The 20120-nt window shown below is 35.9% G+C and overlaps 1 long non-coding RNA gene across 1 annotated transcript; it reads right to left on the minus strand.

Annotated features, from left to right (window-relative positions):
- Window positions 1-17235: 17235 nt before the first annotated feature.
- LOC121050315 lies at window positions 17236-19919 on the minus strand. Its single transcript, XR_005802661.1, has 3 exons — window positions 19810-19919; window positions 18611-19650; window positions 17236-17611 (listed from the first exon to the last, which is right to left on the minus strand). It is a non-coding gene; the product is annotated as an uncharacterized LOC121050315 (long non-coding RNA).
- Window positions 19920-20120: the final 201 nt, after the last annotated feature.

A 20120-nucleotide genomic window follows, 5' to 3' on the forward strand; every position in this document is an offset into this window, starting at 1 on the left:
TTCTGTTTGATCAAAACTCATCAAAAGTCTCTACATTATAGAATGACTTTTAAAAGTATGACTTTGAGTGCCACGGTGGGGGACCATGCAGACTTACAAAAACATTTTTATGTTGTTGAGCAAGGAATATCAATTATCATTATATTCAAATTCCAATTGAGCTCATTTAAGTTCAGTTACCCACTGCAAAACAAATAACCACCAGATGCCTCCGGGAAAGAGAATAAGAAACACACAGAAACAAGTAGTTAATTAAACTGGGCTAATGGCTAATTAACATTCAGACGACTGATGTTAAGGTAGTACTGCAGTCACAATTAGCAACAACATGGAAACTTAGCAACTAGTAATTCATTTATATATACTTAGCCTTTTTCCAAGCATGTGTAAAAATAAAAAAAAAATGAAAAAGGAAAGAGGTGTTTATATTTATACCTCATTTTTTAGTACTTGGACCTCCTTATTTTTCTAAAACTTTTAAATTCCAAATGTATCCCTGCAAGAAAGACAAAAAAAGAAACACGCGCGCCATCCCCAACAAGATGTTGTCTGCACGTACCATATCATACGACTTACTATGCATTCAAGTTCTTCGCGTCCTCACCTAGATGGTTGAGTTGTTCAATTTAGAAATGTAGTTTATGACATCTATGATTATATGTATGTATCATGACTCATGAGGTAGTTAATTCATAAGCAGTCAATCGCTTTAAAAAGCAAACCGTAAGGTTGTGGTTCTGTTGCTATTTGGATTTACAAAAATTGAGTTCGAATAGTGTTTAGTTGTTTGGTTATGACAACCTTATTATACTAAGGGAAAATTTCGCAAACAATACACCAAGGAAAGGTCACTAATAATTCTTATACATAATGTTCCAAACCGATCATTTTGGTATACAGACTCTCGATCCCGACCCACTATGTAGACACGACGTCAATGATGCCATTAACTCTAATGTCATTATGCATTTGTCAAAGGGTAATTTAGTACTATCACACTCTGGCTCATTTTTTCGGTTAAAAAAAAAATCTCCTGATCTCCTCTGATTCTCTTCTTCTCTCTCTCTCTCTCTCTCTCTCTCTCTCTCTCCCCCCCCCCCCCCCCCCACATGCCCAAACCCATGCCAGAAACCTCGACCCCGGCGACCACCGTATCTCCTCCACCTTCCAGATCCATACCCACGAAACTTAACCCCATTTCTAATCCCAGCCCCATCCCCACCACCGATCACCACCACAATTCCTACGCCCATCTCCGGATCCACCACATCTTCCTCCGTTAGCCCAACAATTCTCACTCCTTGCTTGGCCTTCAACCTCACCTTCTCCGTCACCCGAAACTTATTCCACTCTGGTTTTACGTCACGTATGACCAACATATTCTCTCCTCTTATTCTTCGAGCAAAGCTTCATTGCTCTCTTCCAGCACTCTCATCACAACCTCTTAGAATTTTCTAGCAAATTGAGATGTAGAGAGAGAGAGAGAGAGAGAGAGAGAGAGAGAGAGAGAGAGAGAGAGAATCGTTGATATGAAGGTGGGGAGAGAGAAATTGGGTCTGAGAAGATGGGTATGCGTGTGATTGATTGGTTTTGATGACGAAGAAGAAAGATTCAATTGGAATTGGAATTGGAATTGGGGTTTTGGATGATGAGCTGCGAGATGGATTACGATCTATTCAGTAGAGGTCTTGGGCGGCTTGGTGGCGAAGCAAGTAGGGTTCTGGTCGGGGAGGACCGGAAGAGGCGGTGAGAACCCGGAGTTGTTGTTGCTGTTGTTGTAGTTGTTGTTGAACACCAGGATTAGGATTATGATAATGGTTGTTGATTCAGTAGAGGTGAAAAGCTGTGGATTGATTAGGTTGGAATTGCATAGGTGATCGGGATTGGGAGGGAGGAAGAGAGATGGGTGCCCATAGTGAGAGAGAGAGAGAGAGAGAGAGAGAGAGCGCTGGGTGCCCAGAGAAAGAAAGGCAGGTAAAAAACTGAAAGACCATATTACCACTCAAATTAACGGCGTTATTGACGTCGTGTACTGATAGTGAGTTGAGTTTCAGATTTCGTGTACCGAAATGCTTGGTTTGGAACTTTATGTATAAAAATTATTATTGACATTTACTTGGTGTACTGTTTGTGAAATTTTCCCTTACACTAATTGACATCATGAGCGCTAAGGTTGTGTAAGCCTTTACATAGTAAAAACCCTTTTTTGTTTTATTTTGTTTTCAGTAATCCATATATTGTTGAGTAACCAGCATCGAATTAGATGACCGCAGAAAATATAATTTGCACTACAGTAGACTTCCCAACTTCCATCCTCAAGGTTTTGAATCTTTTGATTTATAAATAGTAGATTTGCAGCTCAGAGGAAGCATGCAATATGCATTCGTATGTGTGTGTCGTACATATACATATAGGGCCCTTCTACTGAGGGATCCTTTTTTTTTTGTCTTTTCTATAGATAGGGCATTCACTACTACAAAAATTGAATGAGACGACGCATTATAGTTTTTCGCCGTCTGATTGATTTTTATTTTTTTAGACGTCGTTTTTATAAAATCCATCATCTGATATGGAATTATGAATTAGTTCAGAAGATGTTTAATGACAAAACCGTTGTATGACCCTAAAAAATTTGAGCGGCAAGTTTCCCACCATGTAAGTGGTGCCAAACCGCATCTCATAATTTCTCCCCACGTAGCACCTGATCATACGACAAAAAATAATAAAACTGTGGTCTAATCAATATGTTTGACAGAAAGGAGAGAGATTTCCCGCCACCATTTTTCTCCAACTTCCCGAATAGGGAAGTCAAATTGATAGGAGACAAACTCCAAATTTAAAATGGTTTGGGAAGTCAAATTGATAGGAGACAAACCCCAAATTTAAAATGGTTTGGGAAGTCAAATTGATAGGAGACAAACCCCAAATTTAAAATGGCTATATTCAGACCACATTTTTATGAAATTTTGTTGTGTGAGCTGTTGTCCAAATTGATAGGGTGTATCCAAATTCATATAGGCTGGGCTTGAAACCCTAACACTTGAGCAAAAAAATAACAAAAAACCCAAAGTTCCTCTCTCTCTCTCTCTCTCTCGGCAGCACCTCACTCTCTCTCGACACAGATCCAAAACCAAAAACCCAAACACACACACTCTCTCTCTCTCTCTCTCTGTGTCCTCCAAAACCAGAACCTACAACCATGACCTCCCTACTTCAACCATATCTCTCTGTTCTCCATCAGATCCCAAACCTAGACCTCTATCCTCTCTCCCTCTATCTTCTACACCTATTCCCCAAATCCATCATATTGAAACCCTAGACCTCTCTCCAACAACCAAACCAGTTTCCACATTTGCAAGGAGCTTCTCCCGCCCCAAAGATGGCTCTCTTGGCTCAAATCGAGCCTTCACTTTCCAGCACCGATGGGTAAACAGTTTATCCAATTTCTCTTCTTTTCGATTTTGACCTAACTTTTTAATTTTCTGAATTTTGGGGATTTTGATTTATGATGTGATTGTTTTCTGTTGCAGTAAAGGGACCAAGAGGGATTTCAACACTGCAAGCACTCCCCAAACGCGCCGGAGCAGCCCCTCTCCTCCCTCCAACTTCCTTCTTCGCAATCCCATGTCATCTCAATTGAAAGGGCTCGATCTACGGCTGGCGAATTGAAAGACTAATTGTTAGGGTTTTGGGAGGTCCGTCAAGGCTGGCGGTATTGGGGCCAAGTAAATGGCAGATCCAATATCTGCCTCAGAGTTGTTTGTGAATTCGATGATGTTCCGGAGTCAGCCCCTCTTGATGACCACTTCCTAAGATACAAGTGGTGAGTGATATTTTTAGAATCAATTTGAGTGTGTTTCTTTATTGGTTTGTATGCTTTTCGATTGGGTGTTTGTGGGTGGTTTGGTTTCAGGTTTTGAGCTTGGTTTCGGTTAGCCAATGATTTTGGGATTGTTGTTGTTACATTTTGGTGTTGGAAGGACTGTGCGTATAAGAGCATTAGCAACTCCTTGTCATCATGTCTGTTACATTTGTTTCTTTTTGTTTATTGTTTGTGTAGAGCTCCAGGGAGAAGCCTTTTCTTTATGAAATTGTGGCAAATGGGCGTAATGGTATGGAAGCCTTTTCATCATCTGTATTGCTCATCTGAACTCTAGTTTATGTTTGTTATGTATATTTCTTCATGGAATCTAATGCTATGGATATATTAATGATTCACAAGTTTGATTATCTTGTCCATGACAACCGAGATTGTGAGCTGGGATGCAACTTTGAGTTTAAAAGGTTGGATGAACTAAAGTTAAATTTACCTATTATTGGTGCATTGTAGCTAAAGTTAAATTCATCTATTAATAAGTTGGTGTATTATCAAGTGAATGAAAAATAATATACAGACAATCTTCTCTAGCTTCATATATTTTTCTGCTCTTGCAGATTAATGGAAACAATTTGGGTTTTGGATGATGAGTTTGGTTGCTTTGACGAATGATTATATTTGCATTAACTCTATGCTTTGAAAATATAAATTACTACCTCTAATATGATCCTCTAAGCACAGTTGCAACTTTTGGGTAGTGTCTCAGTAATTGGCTCTATAGCATGGTGGTATTGCCTTCTGTTTATAGCGGTTGTTGGCAACTTCCTAATAGATTAAAGTTTCAGGACTCTTGGACATTCAATAATATATGTTACTAGATTGCATTTTACGCCGTTCTCACTTGGTATATTTGTGCTCTTAGGTATGATCTGTTTGTTTGGCTTGAAATAGCATATTATGTTTTGAACATATGAAGGCACAAATCTTACCTTAGAAGGAAGAACATAAAATAGTAGTTATCATCATTACTAGAACCTCTTTTGTTTGGCTAGAAGGTGGTAGTGGATGTTGGTTGTGGCACAGGAATTCTTTCTATCTTTTGTGCTCAAGCTGGTGCAAAATGTGTAAGCTCTTTACTTGATCATTATCTTTTATATTCAAGATATTCAATAAGTTTATGTCTTGCTATGTTCTCTATCCTATTCTAAGGGATAACATTTCGCCACCATAGTTTCCTCTTTCTTTTATCTGATACTTGATGATTATGATTGGTTTTATTTTATTTAAATATTCTTTCTATATAGGCTTCTTAGAGAAAACAATTGGTGAACTTCCTGATCTATCACCAGCGTTCAAAACTGACTGAAATTTTGTTTACTACAGTTTATAGGAAAGAAAGTTGCCTATGCCTTGAACGAGGGTCTGGGAGTAATTGAAGATAGGTCATGTATAACGACTTATTGTATTCTTGTAAGTACTTTGCTTTCCCTTGCACCGACTTATTAATCTGACTTACACATGTATAAGCCAACTAATGGCACTGCTAACATTTTTAGTTTTGCAGGATGTTGATATTGATGAGGAGGTTGATGTTATAATTTCAGAGTGGATGGAATACATGCTTCTATATGAGGTAGCTATCAAAAGTTTCATAAATTATATTCTTAAAATGTTGGTTATTGGATTGTATAACTACTGCTAGTTTATAATTGTGCCTCTGAATTATATACATGGGCATATATGGTTCGAACTTATTTTGTTGACATGCTTACTTTTCAACACAGTGTGTGGTTGGAAGTGTCATTACAGCCAGAATTCGCTGGCTAAAACCCTAAGGTCTTGTACTTCCTTCAAATGCAATGGTAATTTTCTTTGTCTCTTTGGTCTTTCAATTGTTGTGACCTGTACATCTTTAGTTATAAGATCTATACACGATTGCTGCTTTAAAGTCATTGAATTGACAATCATATCAACCTCATATGTTGTTAACTTGTGGATTATCAACTATAGTATGCAGCTTCGTCAATATATTTTTGTTTAACATTAGATGATAAATGAATTTGGTTATGTCATGCATATTTTGTTGTTGAATGCTTGCAGTTGTACATAGCACCTATATATTCATGTTGCAGGTTTTATAGCTATGTATGGTACACTTGCCAGTCGCGATGTGGACTGTTGTTTGATTCCAGATTCCCCCTTCTTTATTAAAAGGACGAGGTGGACTTTCTAAGTTCATTGAAAAACGACTCAGAAAATGGACATGGTTATGTGATTGTTGAGGGAGCACGACAAGATCTTCTTTTAGAGAGCTTGTAATCCATGAACCAACAAGATGCTTCAAGAAACAAGCTACTTAAAGACGTTGGGTTATGGATATCTCAGAGGATCAGGCAATTACTTGCAATCCTACAGAATTAGTGCTTAGAAACTTCCAAAACTAGACTCCAATGAGGCCATGAGAGGAGCAAATCTTGCAAAGCTAGACACCAAGTAAATTTCTGGATGTATTTTGCTAGGAGAGTACTATTAGATGTACTCCTTTTGTGGATAAAAGATTAAATTTGCACAATCCATTTTGGTGCATGATGTGGATTATACCAATTTTATATATATATATTGATTGGTTACTGTTAATTTGGTCTTTTTTTATTCCAGTTCCAACATATATAATGCATTGAATCATTCTATTAGGACAACAATAACCGCAAAAAGAACTGTCATATGAATTATTCACAACGGCCACAAAATAAAAAATGTCGTCTGAATTCATAACAGATAACGGATGCTTTGAAAAATAGTTGTGTGAATAAAACTCACACAACGGCCATAAAATAAAGCGACATCTAAATCGCAATCATACAACAATTTCTAAAGTCGCCCGTTGTCTGAAGAGCAGTCACACAACAGCTAATGTTGTCGACATGCTGCCGCCATGCTGCCAATCCCTTCATACGACGGTTTCCTACAATCGACTCTCATCAGACGGCGTCTCGATATACGACGGTCAGCCTCCATATAAGACGACAAATTTTGCCAGTCGTCTGTTTCAATTTCGGTAGTAGTGATTGGACCAACTTTTCGATCACATTTCGACATCTCAACTGTTCAGTTTTTAGGTCCTAATGTGTAGATCATTTTTGCAATTTCAGCCAAATCGGTGATTGTTAAGGTATCAAACTAGATTAAATCAATTGACGAACCAAATCTGTCAAACTTGAACTATTCATACTTATAATTTTAAATCACCATTTTGAAAATGAGGTATGAATAGAAACACTATGCTATTGATCTCTAATATGCTATTGATCTCTAATTTTCTAAAAATGTTCTCAACCTCTAAATCAATAGCGCAACCACTTTGTTCTGCTTCCATTCATCCCTCAACCACCAAACTGAGCTTCTACATCATCTAGTCGGGTATGTAGCAGCCACTGCAAAGAACAGCGTTGCTTCCTTCTCATCTTATATCAAAACCTTCCCGGGAGAAAAAGTCCGACCAACGTTATTTTAAAGATGAATGAATCATATATGAGAGAGCATATCAAAAGGCTTTATTGAGAAAGAATCAAGGACCAATATATTTTGAAGTCGTCAAAGAATTTTTAATTGGTGATCACTACTAGTAAAACGGGCAACTCACAGATTTATTTCACACAGATTTTCAACACCCACAGATATCAGTGTGAAAGACAATTTCATACTGATATCCGTGTAAACTAAGTAGAATTGGGCCCACATGAGTTTGTGCAGTACCAATAATAACAAAAAGCTGTGTGAAATAGCAATACACACAGATATCAGTGTGCAACCTAAAATAATTTCTCATTTATTCACACGGTTGTCCTTGTGTAAATAAGTTCACACAGACTTCAGTGTGAATAAAATATTTCATTATTCAGAAATCATTTTTTTTTGTTATACATATTATATAACGACGATCTTTCGTAGCTAACACATTTTGATACAGATATCCGTCAATGTACAATGGAACATACAGATATCCGTGTGAGAAGATAATTTTATACAGAAATCCGTGTAAAAGTTCGACTGACAATTGACATGCCAGTATTAGTTTACCGAGGTAAATACACATGGACATCAGTAAGAGTTGTAAATGTATTTCACAAGGATTTCAATAGCTATATTGCTTAAAACCAGAAGATTGATCAAAAGTGTGTCATTCTTCTTCTCTCTCTTAGTTTTCATTGAAGAGCTGTGTAGATGATGAAGGAGATAGCTGTGAAGATTTGAGTCGATTCATGAATTCAGTTATTATTTTCCACTTCCCTTAACCTCAGATTGTATATTTTTAAGTAGGTATGATAGTGTATTCATGAATGGTTTTTAGGATATTCATAATCATGATAGAAAGACATAATCTTAACAATGAAATCTACAAAAATTGTTGTTTGGATCATTGATTTAGTTTATATAGAAAATATATATTGTGTGTTTGTGTAGAAACAAAATGAGATTAGTAATTTTTTTTTTAAAGGAAATGAGATTAATAATTAGTTGGTTGTAAATTGGTTGCAAATTTGCTTATTTATGATATTCATAATTAGAATTTACTACTTGAACTAAACTTTGCTTAGAGTAGGATGGTTTACATTTTTCCAACAAAATGTAATTGTATAATTTTATACCAATTGCTTTTGAAGAAAATTTATACTATTTAAATTTCTGTTAAATTCATTACATTGCATAAAACTTTAGTACCCGTTTAGGGATTTGATATTGGAATTTAATTTAACAAAATAGTCATGAGAGCTCTCCCCTCTCCCTCTGGCGGCGGCAAACCCTAGCTTTAGGGTTTTGCTCGTCGCGATTTTTGGCCTCCGATGAGTCTCCTTCTCATCGTGAAGCCTGTCTGTCGGCCTCCTCGAGGTCGTTCTTTCCCTATGTTCACCCTGTGGGTTGTGGTCTCCTGGATTGCTTCTCGGGCCTTTTCGGTGGAGCTGTTCTGGAGGCCGATTGCTTGAGAGACATTTGCCGGAGGAGAGCTTTCTCCGAAACGGATATGGGTACGGTAATTCGAATTTGGGATCCTGGTTCTGTTTATTCATTTTTGCAGGGGGCGAGATGTTGCTACGATGGTGGCCAGGCAGGCTTGGCGGTGGTTGTCGGTGACAGAGGAGGTTGTGATGTAACCCGATTTGGGAGTCTGAAGGTGTCCGGATGTGATTATTGGCTGGGTCCGATCTGGTGTACTAGATCGATCTGGGCTGGTGGGTTTCTGCAGATGGCTTCTACCATGCTCGGCTGGCAGGCCTCTCCTTCTTCTGGTGGTGGTCGATCCTCGCCTTCCGGTGGTCTGGTAGTAAGGAATGAGTGGTGCCGGTGGAGGTCACCATTGCTGGGCTTCTCCCTCCGGTTTGCTCTCCTCCCTCAGGCGACGGTGGCCCGGAATTTGCTTCAGGCGGAGATGGCAGTGTAGCAGTCCGATCTGGCGGTGATTGGATTCCCAGTCGCTTGGGGATCCAGAGTATCCTCAGCTGGGCCTGTTCTTGGGTGCTCAATAGTTTGGGTGCCAAGCGCAGATCTGATTGGGATTGGGCCTATGTTGTCTCTGAGGCATCTGCTTTGAACTCTATTTCGGGTCGAATTTGGATTCGTATTTGGGACCCGGGTGGCATTAAAATCCGGATCTTGGATCCGAGACAACTACTCATATTGATTTGGTATTGGTTATGGTTCTTAGGAGTTCGATTGCTAATTTTCGAGTTTCTGACACCCTCAGTTACTTTCGAACTCCTGGTGAGCGAATCACCTCTTCTAGGTGATCATATCATCGATTTCGGTTACGGTTACGGTTACTACATTTACACTGCTCTCGTGACATATGCAGTACAGCGATGTCCTTCGACATCAAGTCACTTCCTGGTTACCTTTCATTTTAGATGCGTCTGTGCATCTTGTTATCCTTTATTGTTTTTTCTTCATTATAGATGCGTTTGTGCATCTTGTTATGCTTTATTATTTTCTTTCGATGTTTTTGCATCGCTCCATGTACTCCTCAGTTTGCACCTAATATAGTCTGTCGTCTTTCCCTTCAAAAAAAAAAAAAAAAAAGGATTTGGTATTGGAATTTGATGCCTCCATGCCCAATCCTTAAATTGTCCCATTTTTGGACAGTTTGGTAATGAGATATTATGTATATTTTATGATACTTATTCATCGTTACATGTTATTGGAACATTCGACAGCCCGACCTTGAACAACATTGTGCTCCTAGAAAGCATCCTTGTTTTTTGTATGCCAAGAATTTATTTAAAGCATGAAATGTCATCTCACTTGAAATGTAAAAAAACATCTTACTGATAATGTAAAAAACTCTCTTATTGGGAATGTAAAGTTTAATGTTTTTATTGAGTCTTGGAGTTGTATACTTTATTGCTAGTAATTGTGAATGAGTTTGAATATATTTTGTTGGGAAAATTAAAATATAATTGCCTATATTTTTGTACTTGTTAGAGAACGTGCAACAATATTTATTTTTTTTGTCATTCATATTTTCAAACAGATTTTCGTATGAGTCTATTCTACACAGAAATCTGTACAAGCACATTAACCAATCTCCCACAGATGTCTGTATGAGCTAATAAGGTATTCAACTATATAATTATGAGTCTATTCTCACTGTATAATTATATATTTGTTTGTACTAAAGATATGAGAGCAGTCGCTATAATTATTAACGTTTACTGTTTTGTTTGTCAAACAAGTTATTAAACATCATTTCAAAGAAAAGAAAAAGTTAATAAACACTGTCATCTATGAATCCGAGTTAATCAAGATTGGCTTGGAGTTTATTATGGAACAAGGTTGGGTTGTCTGTACATGCTTTTCGAAGCTACCAGGAGGATGTTATTATGGGATGAGAAGTGGCGGTTTTCTTCAGTTGGAGTTTTAATTGGTTCATAAAATCAAATGCATAATGGCCACTCTAAATATCTCAAGTATTGATTTATTGCAAGGGACACTAATATGGAAGCTTATTTAGTTGCTCAGTATGTAGCCCAGAATGGTGGGCATTTGGATATTGGTTAGAAATTGGACTTAATTGGCTCATGCGAGTCATCGATGATGATAGTCCCATAATTACTAGAAGGAATGCTGTGGTGTTATTTCCGCAACCAGTAAGTCCCATAATGTTCTTAATAAAATCTCTATTTTCTAAAAAAAAAAAAAAACCAAAAAAATAACATATGGTTTTGATCTGTAATAAAAGATTCCGTTTGTAATTAGGCGTGCATGGGACCTATAATTTTTAATCAAGACCACTAAGTAGCAAAGGCCAATAATAACAGATTTTAGGTTTTATATTATTAGAATTGAGAAGTAGTGTACGTTTAGGGTTTGTGTTTTATGGTAGAAATTAACACTATCATTTCTCAATTTATCTAGAGACTGTACGTATACATTTGGTTTAAGGTCGTAAGGAATTATTCTGGATACCCTTGATACACCATGTGCAAACGCGCTACTAAATTGGATTATATATTTGTAGTGCCCATAGCCATAGCAGAAGGCAATGACCACTATTTTTTTTTTTTCGGGAGGAAATAAGATTTATATTGCTAGGTTTTGAAATTAATTAGCTCTAATTTTATGAACTAAATCCCCCCTCTACCAAATTCATATCTCAAAATAAGTAATATGAATTCTTATAACTAATCCTACAACAGTTTGTTGGATAAAAGATCAGAATTCTAAGTGAAAACTGTGAGAGGATACGATTTGCCGCCAAAGGTTAGGCCAAGAATGTCCTTATCAAGAATCAATCACCTCCCTCCTGCATTCTCAGTTAAGTTCCTGGAACTTCCCAAGGGTGATAACAGAATCTTCTCATTTGCTTTTGGAGTATGAATCTTGATCGGTCAGGTCCACAAAGTCTTCTTTTGTTTTTGGTCATCAGAGACTTTGTAAGTCGTCTCCCAATCTTCTATGTCCTTATTTTCGAATCATTGAGTTGCTTGCTTTAATAAAGCAGAGAATTATTGTACTAGTCATTTCCTTTGCTATCTTTTTGCTATAAGAGAATGAGATAATGAAATATATGTTACTGAAAGACTGGGGAGCATGTTTGACCCCAGCAAATAGCCCTGCTTCCACTGGTTTAAACCTGAAACGTGTAACACGCCAGAAGCTGGGCTCCTTTATCCTGCAAATTAATTATCATTATTGCAATCATTGAACTACGTTTAATCAAAAAAAAAAAAATATCATTGCAATACGTCAGATAACCTACGCAATAAAATAATTAGAAAAACGTTATCTCTCTAAACTTTTATTGTGTGTGTCTATATATATATATATATATATATATTGGGAGGGAACAAAATAATTCATGCCTTTATGGATATGACAACAGCCAAACAAGAAAAGAATGAACACTTTCTTATTGTATTATTTTCAGTTCCTTCGTTTTCACCTTTTTTTTTTCCCTTTTCTTCTGAACATGAAAATGAAAAGAGAGTGAAATCCACACCTATTATTATTTTTTTAGTTGAAATTTATATAAGATAAAATTAAGTTATTAAAGATAAAAATTTAAATTATTATAAAATAAAACATAAAGCGTGAAATGTAAAATAAAAATCCTAAATTTCACTCTCTCCCCTTTCTAATAAATTTAAACAAGCTTTGTGACTTCTGAGAAACCCATGTGCCTTTTTTTTTTCTTGATCGAAAGAGACCCACTTACCTACTGCTTTTTTTCTTTGGACTGATCGATTACGTTGATATTCATTTCCTGGAATCCCCGTCAGCTTTAGTTGTCTGTTTGGCACACGCATTAAACTGTTTCTAGACTCGTGTTTGCTATTCGCTGAGCGTTCGAACTAATTGTGGGAAATCTTTTTAGGGTGACAAGTGAATTGATATATAATTATATAAAGTTTACTTTTGACTCGTTTGATTTAGCTGGCTCATGCAGCTGAGACTCCATATGCATACATTATACTGTCTAGTGTTGGTTGATAATGTTCGGTGTGAAATAAAGTGAGAATAGCACGTGTTTGTTGTGGACTTGACGTGGACGATGTGTCTATAAATAAGTTACGGACTTTTTTAAGGGTTTGGCTGGTGTTTTTTTTTTTTTTCCTACTAAGTGGGTTTGGCTGGTTGGTGTAGCCCACCAAATGATATTTTGAGTGTGTCGGTCAGGCATGAAATCATGCATGCATTCGCAAATATGTTAGAATATCAGTGTGGCTTAAAATTTGTGAACTCAGTTGTAGGGATATCACGTTACCTACACACATTATCTATTTATTAAATTATGTCATGTAATTTTTAAGAAAAATATTATCTTATTCTTCTAAAATTTAATGATTCTAAATTATTTTGGCTTTCTTATAAAGAAAAATTAATTTTTTCTTTTCAATAATTTTTTTTTCTTCAATTAATAATAGAAAATTTCATGTAATTCAGTCAATAGATTTGCACATACATTCGATCAATAAATTTGCATAACATATGTATATGAATTCGAATTTTGTTGGGTTCCTGCAAATTTTAAAAATATAATGTAAAAAATATATATTCATAGGGTTCAGTGTTATTGACACACCCCCTATATTTTTCTATTACATTACCCTATTCATATGATCATATATGTAGTTAGGGTATAAACATTAGATTTGAGTTTATTATTTATTTATTTATTTTTTCTCATATTCTCATATTTAAATTGTAGATGATAATTAATGGCTGCTACTAACATGGAATATTTTCTTACCTCTTAATTTGGACATACTACAAATTTAATTTATTAATATTTTGTTGGATGAAATTAATCAATATTTAGAAAGAAAAGTTAATGCCTATTTCTTGACAGCTAATTCAATATATTAATTATACTATTTGGAAATAAAAATTATAGGAATTAAATTCAACAAAAACATTGGTCAAAGAATATGTAGAAATATGCCTTAAATTTTAGGGGCCTTTGATCTAATGCACAAAATTAGTATTCTCACTTACTCTATCAAGAGATTTTTATTCTTACTTACCCAATTTAAGAGCAAAATGTCCATTTTAGGCTCTGAAAAGTCAAGAATTACGCACTGCACTACTCTCTCTCTCTCTCCCCCTCTCACATTGCCACTAAATTCCGGTGGCCAGTTCTTCGTCTTCAGATCGATTGAATTGAGATGTGATACTTGGTAGGTTTGTAGAGAGTTACAAGACGAACAAAGCCTAATAGGTCTACCCTTCTAATTTGGTGGGTTGGAATTTGAAAAGAAGCCAAAAAAAAATTGAAACTTCTTTTATTCGATTCGTTGTGTATGGTGATGCAAGACATATATGGTTGAAAAGAGGGTTCGAAGATGAAGAGAATGAAACACATTTCATGGCCAGAGGTGGCTGGACGAGACGACGAGTATGCTGCAAAGTTCTAGCGTTGGATGATTGGCCAAAAATGGTAGTCAACTTAAAACCCTGCAGAAGATTGTAGGATAGAGTAAGTAAGGGATCGTTACAAGCCGTGGATTGAGGGTACTCCAAAAAATTCACGCAACAAAACAAACTAAACAAAGAAAGAAAGAGATGAGAAAGGTGGCAAGAAGACTAGGAATGGTAGAGAATTATAGACCCAAAACAAAGTACAATAAAAGGGAGATTTTTAGGGTTGAAAATGCAGTAGATAAAAAAGAAGAAATTTGATGGAATGAGATAGTCAAGGGCATGTAAATCCAACACCAATCATATGCAAATCCGATTATTGACTCCCAATTTCTTTACTATGCTTGTGAAAGACAACAATCAAAAACAAACCATGAACGCATTATAAGTTCTTTATTACTTCCCTTAAGTTATCTAACTTAGTGAATGCACTCAAGTTAAAAACATTCTAAGTATGCGATCTCAAAACACTTGGTGAACGCACAAAAGAAAGTCTATTTGATGGATGCACATATCATTAAAAACAATGGAAGCTAGTTTAATTGTTGATTAAGGTCATCCTAGTACAAAAAGCATGTCTAGTCAATAACTTAAGCACATAGTGCTTTACTATTGTCCTATAGTAGTTGTTACTTGTGAAAAAAAAAGATGCAGACTATAGATACACGCAACATTCTAAGCGTGCACTCAAAGGGCATAAAACATGTGAGAGTTTTCTATGAAAAGAATCAATATGGTCAATCACATAGCCAACATTGAAATTGAGGATAAAAATAATCATATATTGCACATAATTGAGGCTTCAAAACAGCCCTTAACTATAAAGAAAATTAGTTACTCATGACTATGATGTTCACTATTAAAAACATATTAAAGAATTCAACTACAAAGGATAGAAAAACTAAAAGTTTTAATGAAATATGGTAAAGGGCAGCCACAATAGCAGGTCTTCGAAGCTCCAAGAACGCAAGGATGTGCTCACGATGGTAGGGATTGAAGGGACGACAACTATCCTCCTTTGCTTTGATGTGAAAACGTAGAAATTTGGAATTGAGAGAGTTGCGGGCGAATTGTAGAGAGAGAATGGATCGTGGTGTTTCTGAATTGGTCGTTCAATTGTATTGCAGAGAGCTTAATTTATAGTAGACGTTCAACCATTCTTTCCTTCTCAAACTATGCTTGCAAATCTTCTTTACTCCCTTCAGGTTTCCTTTGATTGGTGCACAATTTAATTAATTCCAAGCCTTTGTAATCTTACCTTAATCTTGTAGGATTCTTTTAGGATTCTCCTTGATAATTTCAATGTCATTAGCCTTTCAAAAACGCACAACAAAGATGCCCAAAAAGGATTCTCGGCCAAACTCCCCTTATTTGACTAGGATTTGATTTCTGTCCTCTGAAGCATCCTTATTGGACAAGGATTGACTTGCTATTTTGGTGATTCTGGATGGTTCTCGACTTCTCCATACTCTATAACATCATATCTTCTAGAATTATCAATAACCTTTGAGAAAAACTCCAAGTAAGTCACCGAAAAAGATCTCCCAGAATGTTTCGTGAAAAGCTGATAGTTTCTACCTTCTCGGAAAGCCTATTTGAGTATTAATTTCTGCCACCTCGTTGATGTTTCTTACCATTTCTTTGGCGCATGTTGAATTAAAAAATCATATGTTTAAGGAATTCTGGCCCTTTCTTCAAGAGTGCACTTGTAAGGATGCAAGAAAAGCTCTCCAAAACTATTCCTGAAAAGCTGATTCTAAATTGCACTTTTCTGCTTTGCGGCAACTGTTTTGCACAATAATATCCGTGGACTTCGGGCCAAAGTAATAATCAAACTTAGTACTTTGCATCAGTACTTCATGGTCCATAACTTCTTTGCTTCAATTAAACTTCTATTTCTCTTGGACTGCTTCACAAAGTACCTAAAAAGATAACAAAGTCAGAATTTTTAACACAAAAAGCTAAGAAAAAAAATAAAGGAATGCACATTATGTTTGTCACATTTTATGCTCCTATTATCGGGAAAAAAAAAATCTAGGTTTGAAATTTATTTTTTGAGTTTCTAAAATTACAAAAATACCACTAAATTAAATCTTTTATAACTTCTTCGTTATAACTCCAATTTTAGCCTATCACATATCCACGGACTCAATTCAACATCCTCTACAACTTCCATGAAGAAAGTTTCTTCAAAAAGTGAACAAAAAAAATCAACTTTTAATTTATTGCCCCCTAATAAAATATTTTGAATTGATATAATCTCCTCACACTACTACAATAAGTTAATCAGACGACAGACATTTTGTGTTGTGTGATGACTAGCCTCACTGTGGTCTAAACGAGTGTTGTGTGATTGAAAAATCACACAACGGTGATTTCACCGTTGTGCAATATTCATTTCCTCAACAGATAATTATTCTGTTGTGTGAATTATGCGCAGGCATGTGCTTGGCATAGCATGCGCGGGGATGCCTCGGCATTGACATGGCCATTCAGACAACAGAAAATGAAATTTAGCTGTTGTCTGAGATTCATAACACACAACAGTTGTGATTTCTTTATTGTCTGAGATTCATAACACACAACAGCTATATTGTTTATTTGTTGTCTAAGATTCATAACACACAACAGATATAATTTGTTCTTTGTTGTCTGAGATAAGTAATAGACAACTACAATGAAATTATCTGTTGTCTGTTAATTGATTCAGACAACAGAGATAATTTTATTTCTGTTGTGTGTTATGAATCTCACATAACAGAATTTTGTTATTTTCTGTTGTTGGTTGTTAGTTCACACAACAGCTATATTGTTTTAACTGTGGTGTGAATATTATAATCGAATTGGCTAACATCTAGTAACTGTTGTACGAGAAGCCTTAATTTGAATCCTTTTACAATCAGACAACATATTATTCTGCATTGTGTTGTATGACTAAACCTTGGACAACTGAGATTGCCTCATCAAATGAACAAGATATATTACCGAATGAACAGTACATATAAAGCCACATTGATCCATATAATTAGTGTAACTATATGAGTTGCGTTTGTCAAGTACAACCAAACATCCAAACTAGATAATTAAACTATCAAACAAACAAAGAATGCATTCCTAGTCTAGCTAGACCCATGCATGCATGAATCAAAGCTGATAATTGTTGTATGTCATATCTATCAGCTCAAGTAGAAATTCATCATGTTGAAGTAGCTATACATGAATCAAAAGTTGATACAATATCCTTTGACATCAACAAAACCTTCATGTGCCATTTTATCAAGCATCTTGTGCACTATATTCTGACTTGCACGACCTCCAAGGTTATTGTGAAGCTTCGCAAGTAGCACATACTGCAGCAGAAGAGCATGATACATACAGTACCTACAATAGAAAACTAAACTCATCTAAATGAAAATGTACAAAACAGAAATTCAATGAGAAAAACTCTAATAGCTAGATTTAAGTTTGATAATCTCTAACAAGGGGGGCAAACAGAGCTTTCAGATGAGTGTTGTACTTTCTACATGCCTAAATTCTTGAAAAGAAAGAAATAAGCATCACAAATAATTTGAATAGTGAAAGGAAAGCAAGAACACAGAAGAATGCATAAAGAGCCAAATAATTGACGATGTTCATACACTACACCAAAACCCTAAACCCTAAACATATTTGAAGGTACCTAACTACAACACAGAAATCTGGGCTCGTCACTCAACTGATAGCTAGCATTGAGCTTTCATCTAACCTGTCAACTAGAAACAAGCAGCTTCTATCAACATACTTTAAATCACCATTCGAACCACATATAAATAAACTGAAGCTTTTAGTTGCAAGGTGTACAATCTTTTGAATTTGATCACATATAAATTACTGTGTTAACAGTCTATGAACACCTCCACACGTACTTTCTCAGCAGCATGGTCAACTTAGAAAATTCACCAAAAATTCATTGCAAATCCAAATGACAAAGAATCAGTTTCAAACAAGCATTGGGATGTCTAGTTCAATATACAGAAAAACCAGAACTTAAATGATTCAAGTAGAAGTTCAAATCTCAACAGAAAATCAGAGGAACATTTAAAATTCTGGAACTTTCTCAATTACATACCAAACTTGAAAAATTCACAGAACATTCACTTTATGTCAAAATAATATGAAACTTTCCAGATCCTTTTCTAACTAACAGAAGTAAAACATGTCAAAAAATTCAGGTCATTTGGAGTTCAATAAGTCAGGAAAAAGAAATACCAAAGAAGGCTGTTGTGCAGGACAGTTTCTACAGATTTCTTTCAAAATACCAGAGTTCTTGGTATCATAATCCTTGAACTGATGGAAGGAAAATGATTATAATTTCACAATGAGACCTATAGTTAACAATACCAGAGTTCTTGGCGTCCTCTTGCCTCATCCACTTCTTCTGGGCATTGAGAATCCAAATCAAAGCCCCGGAATTATGCGACGGCAGCTCCTTATAAAGCCAAGCCAGCTTGAACCTCCGCCACTGCTCCGGGAGCTCATCCAGCTGATGAACCTCTAGATTGGGCGATGTTATGATCATCACCAAGTAGACCACTCCTATATATATGTAATGCCCTGCGTCGCCTGAGTAAAACCAAAGAGAAAAGGTAACTTCATCAGACTACATGCAACAAAAGTGAAAAGAAGAAATAAACAAGGAAGTGAAGCTTATAACGAAGATGTCAATAAGACTAAGGAAACTAATCGATACTCCATAGCAAGTTTAAAGATAGCAAGAAGGATATACTATGCATAATATCTTTAATTCAGTACAATCAAGGCTGAAAACCTGAATCTCCACCAAAGTGAACTTGCAATGAATCTGATTGCTTAAGTCAAAGAAGAAGAGTGTCAATCCTTATATGAAAAGAAGGAAAACTGAACTAAACTACAGCATTGAACTAAGACACATGGTATGCAATCAAATACCAATCCAAAAAGATATCATGTCGAAAAGAATGATAAACCAATCCATGACTCCTCAATACATCAACATGCCACATAGAAAGAAGAGTTTATTTTATGTTAGATATGCCTACTCAACAAAGTACATTTAATGGGTAGTATATCTTTTGAAGTATAAATTTTCATTTTTTAATAAGGAACTCTATGAGCTGCTTTCAATCATTATGCAGTGACACCACACAAATACACAGATTCGTAGATTCAATGAAAGTAAGGTCTCCAAAGTTATTATCATGATACAAAAGTCACATGAAGGCATGGCAGCATTAACAGGCCTCAAGCCCCTCATCCTGCTCCCAAGTAAGGCCAGGACCATTGTACATGTTCTTGATAAGCAGTGTGGATGATTTATCTGGGTAGAAAGGACTCTGCTGCAATGCCGACCAAACCGACAAGCTCCGGCCAGTTTTCAAATGGAAAGGACAATGATCTTCATCCTGACATGCACATAAGCTCAAAGATTAAAGACTATAACCCTCACTGATGAATAAAATTATAGCATCAACTCACAAAATATAAGATAAATTGGCAGAGATATAACAATTACTAAGATAAAATGGGATAGTATTAACAAACAGAGGAGGAAAGAAGCAAACCTGTTCAGTTCCAAAATGCAGTACTTGTTCAGTCTCAATCAGCTGCACAAAATAAAATGCAGAATAAAGATCCACCTTGTAGCCGTCAAGTGCACTTTGGAAAAGTTGCGATATTTCCACAAAAACATCATGTAGTGATGCCACATGATCAAATACTTTGTCAAATGTAAAGTGATACTTTTGCCCTGCATCAACTGTCTTGTGCTCTTCAAATCTTGTGCTTGTTTCTTAAGCAAATAAATAAACCATCTGAAAGAAAATAAAAAATAGTGTATATGAGATAGATACATATAAGCAACAATTCCACAGTT

The sequence above is a fragment of the Rosa chinensis genome, chromosome 7 (genome assembly GCF_002994745.2).
Source record: "Rosa chinensis cultivar Old Blush chromosome 7, RchiOBHm-V2, whole genome shotgun sequence".
NCBI classification, from domain to species: Eukaryota; Viridiplantae; Streptophyta; class Magnoliopsida; order Rosales; family Rosaceae; genus Rosa; species Rosa chinensis.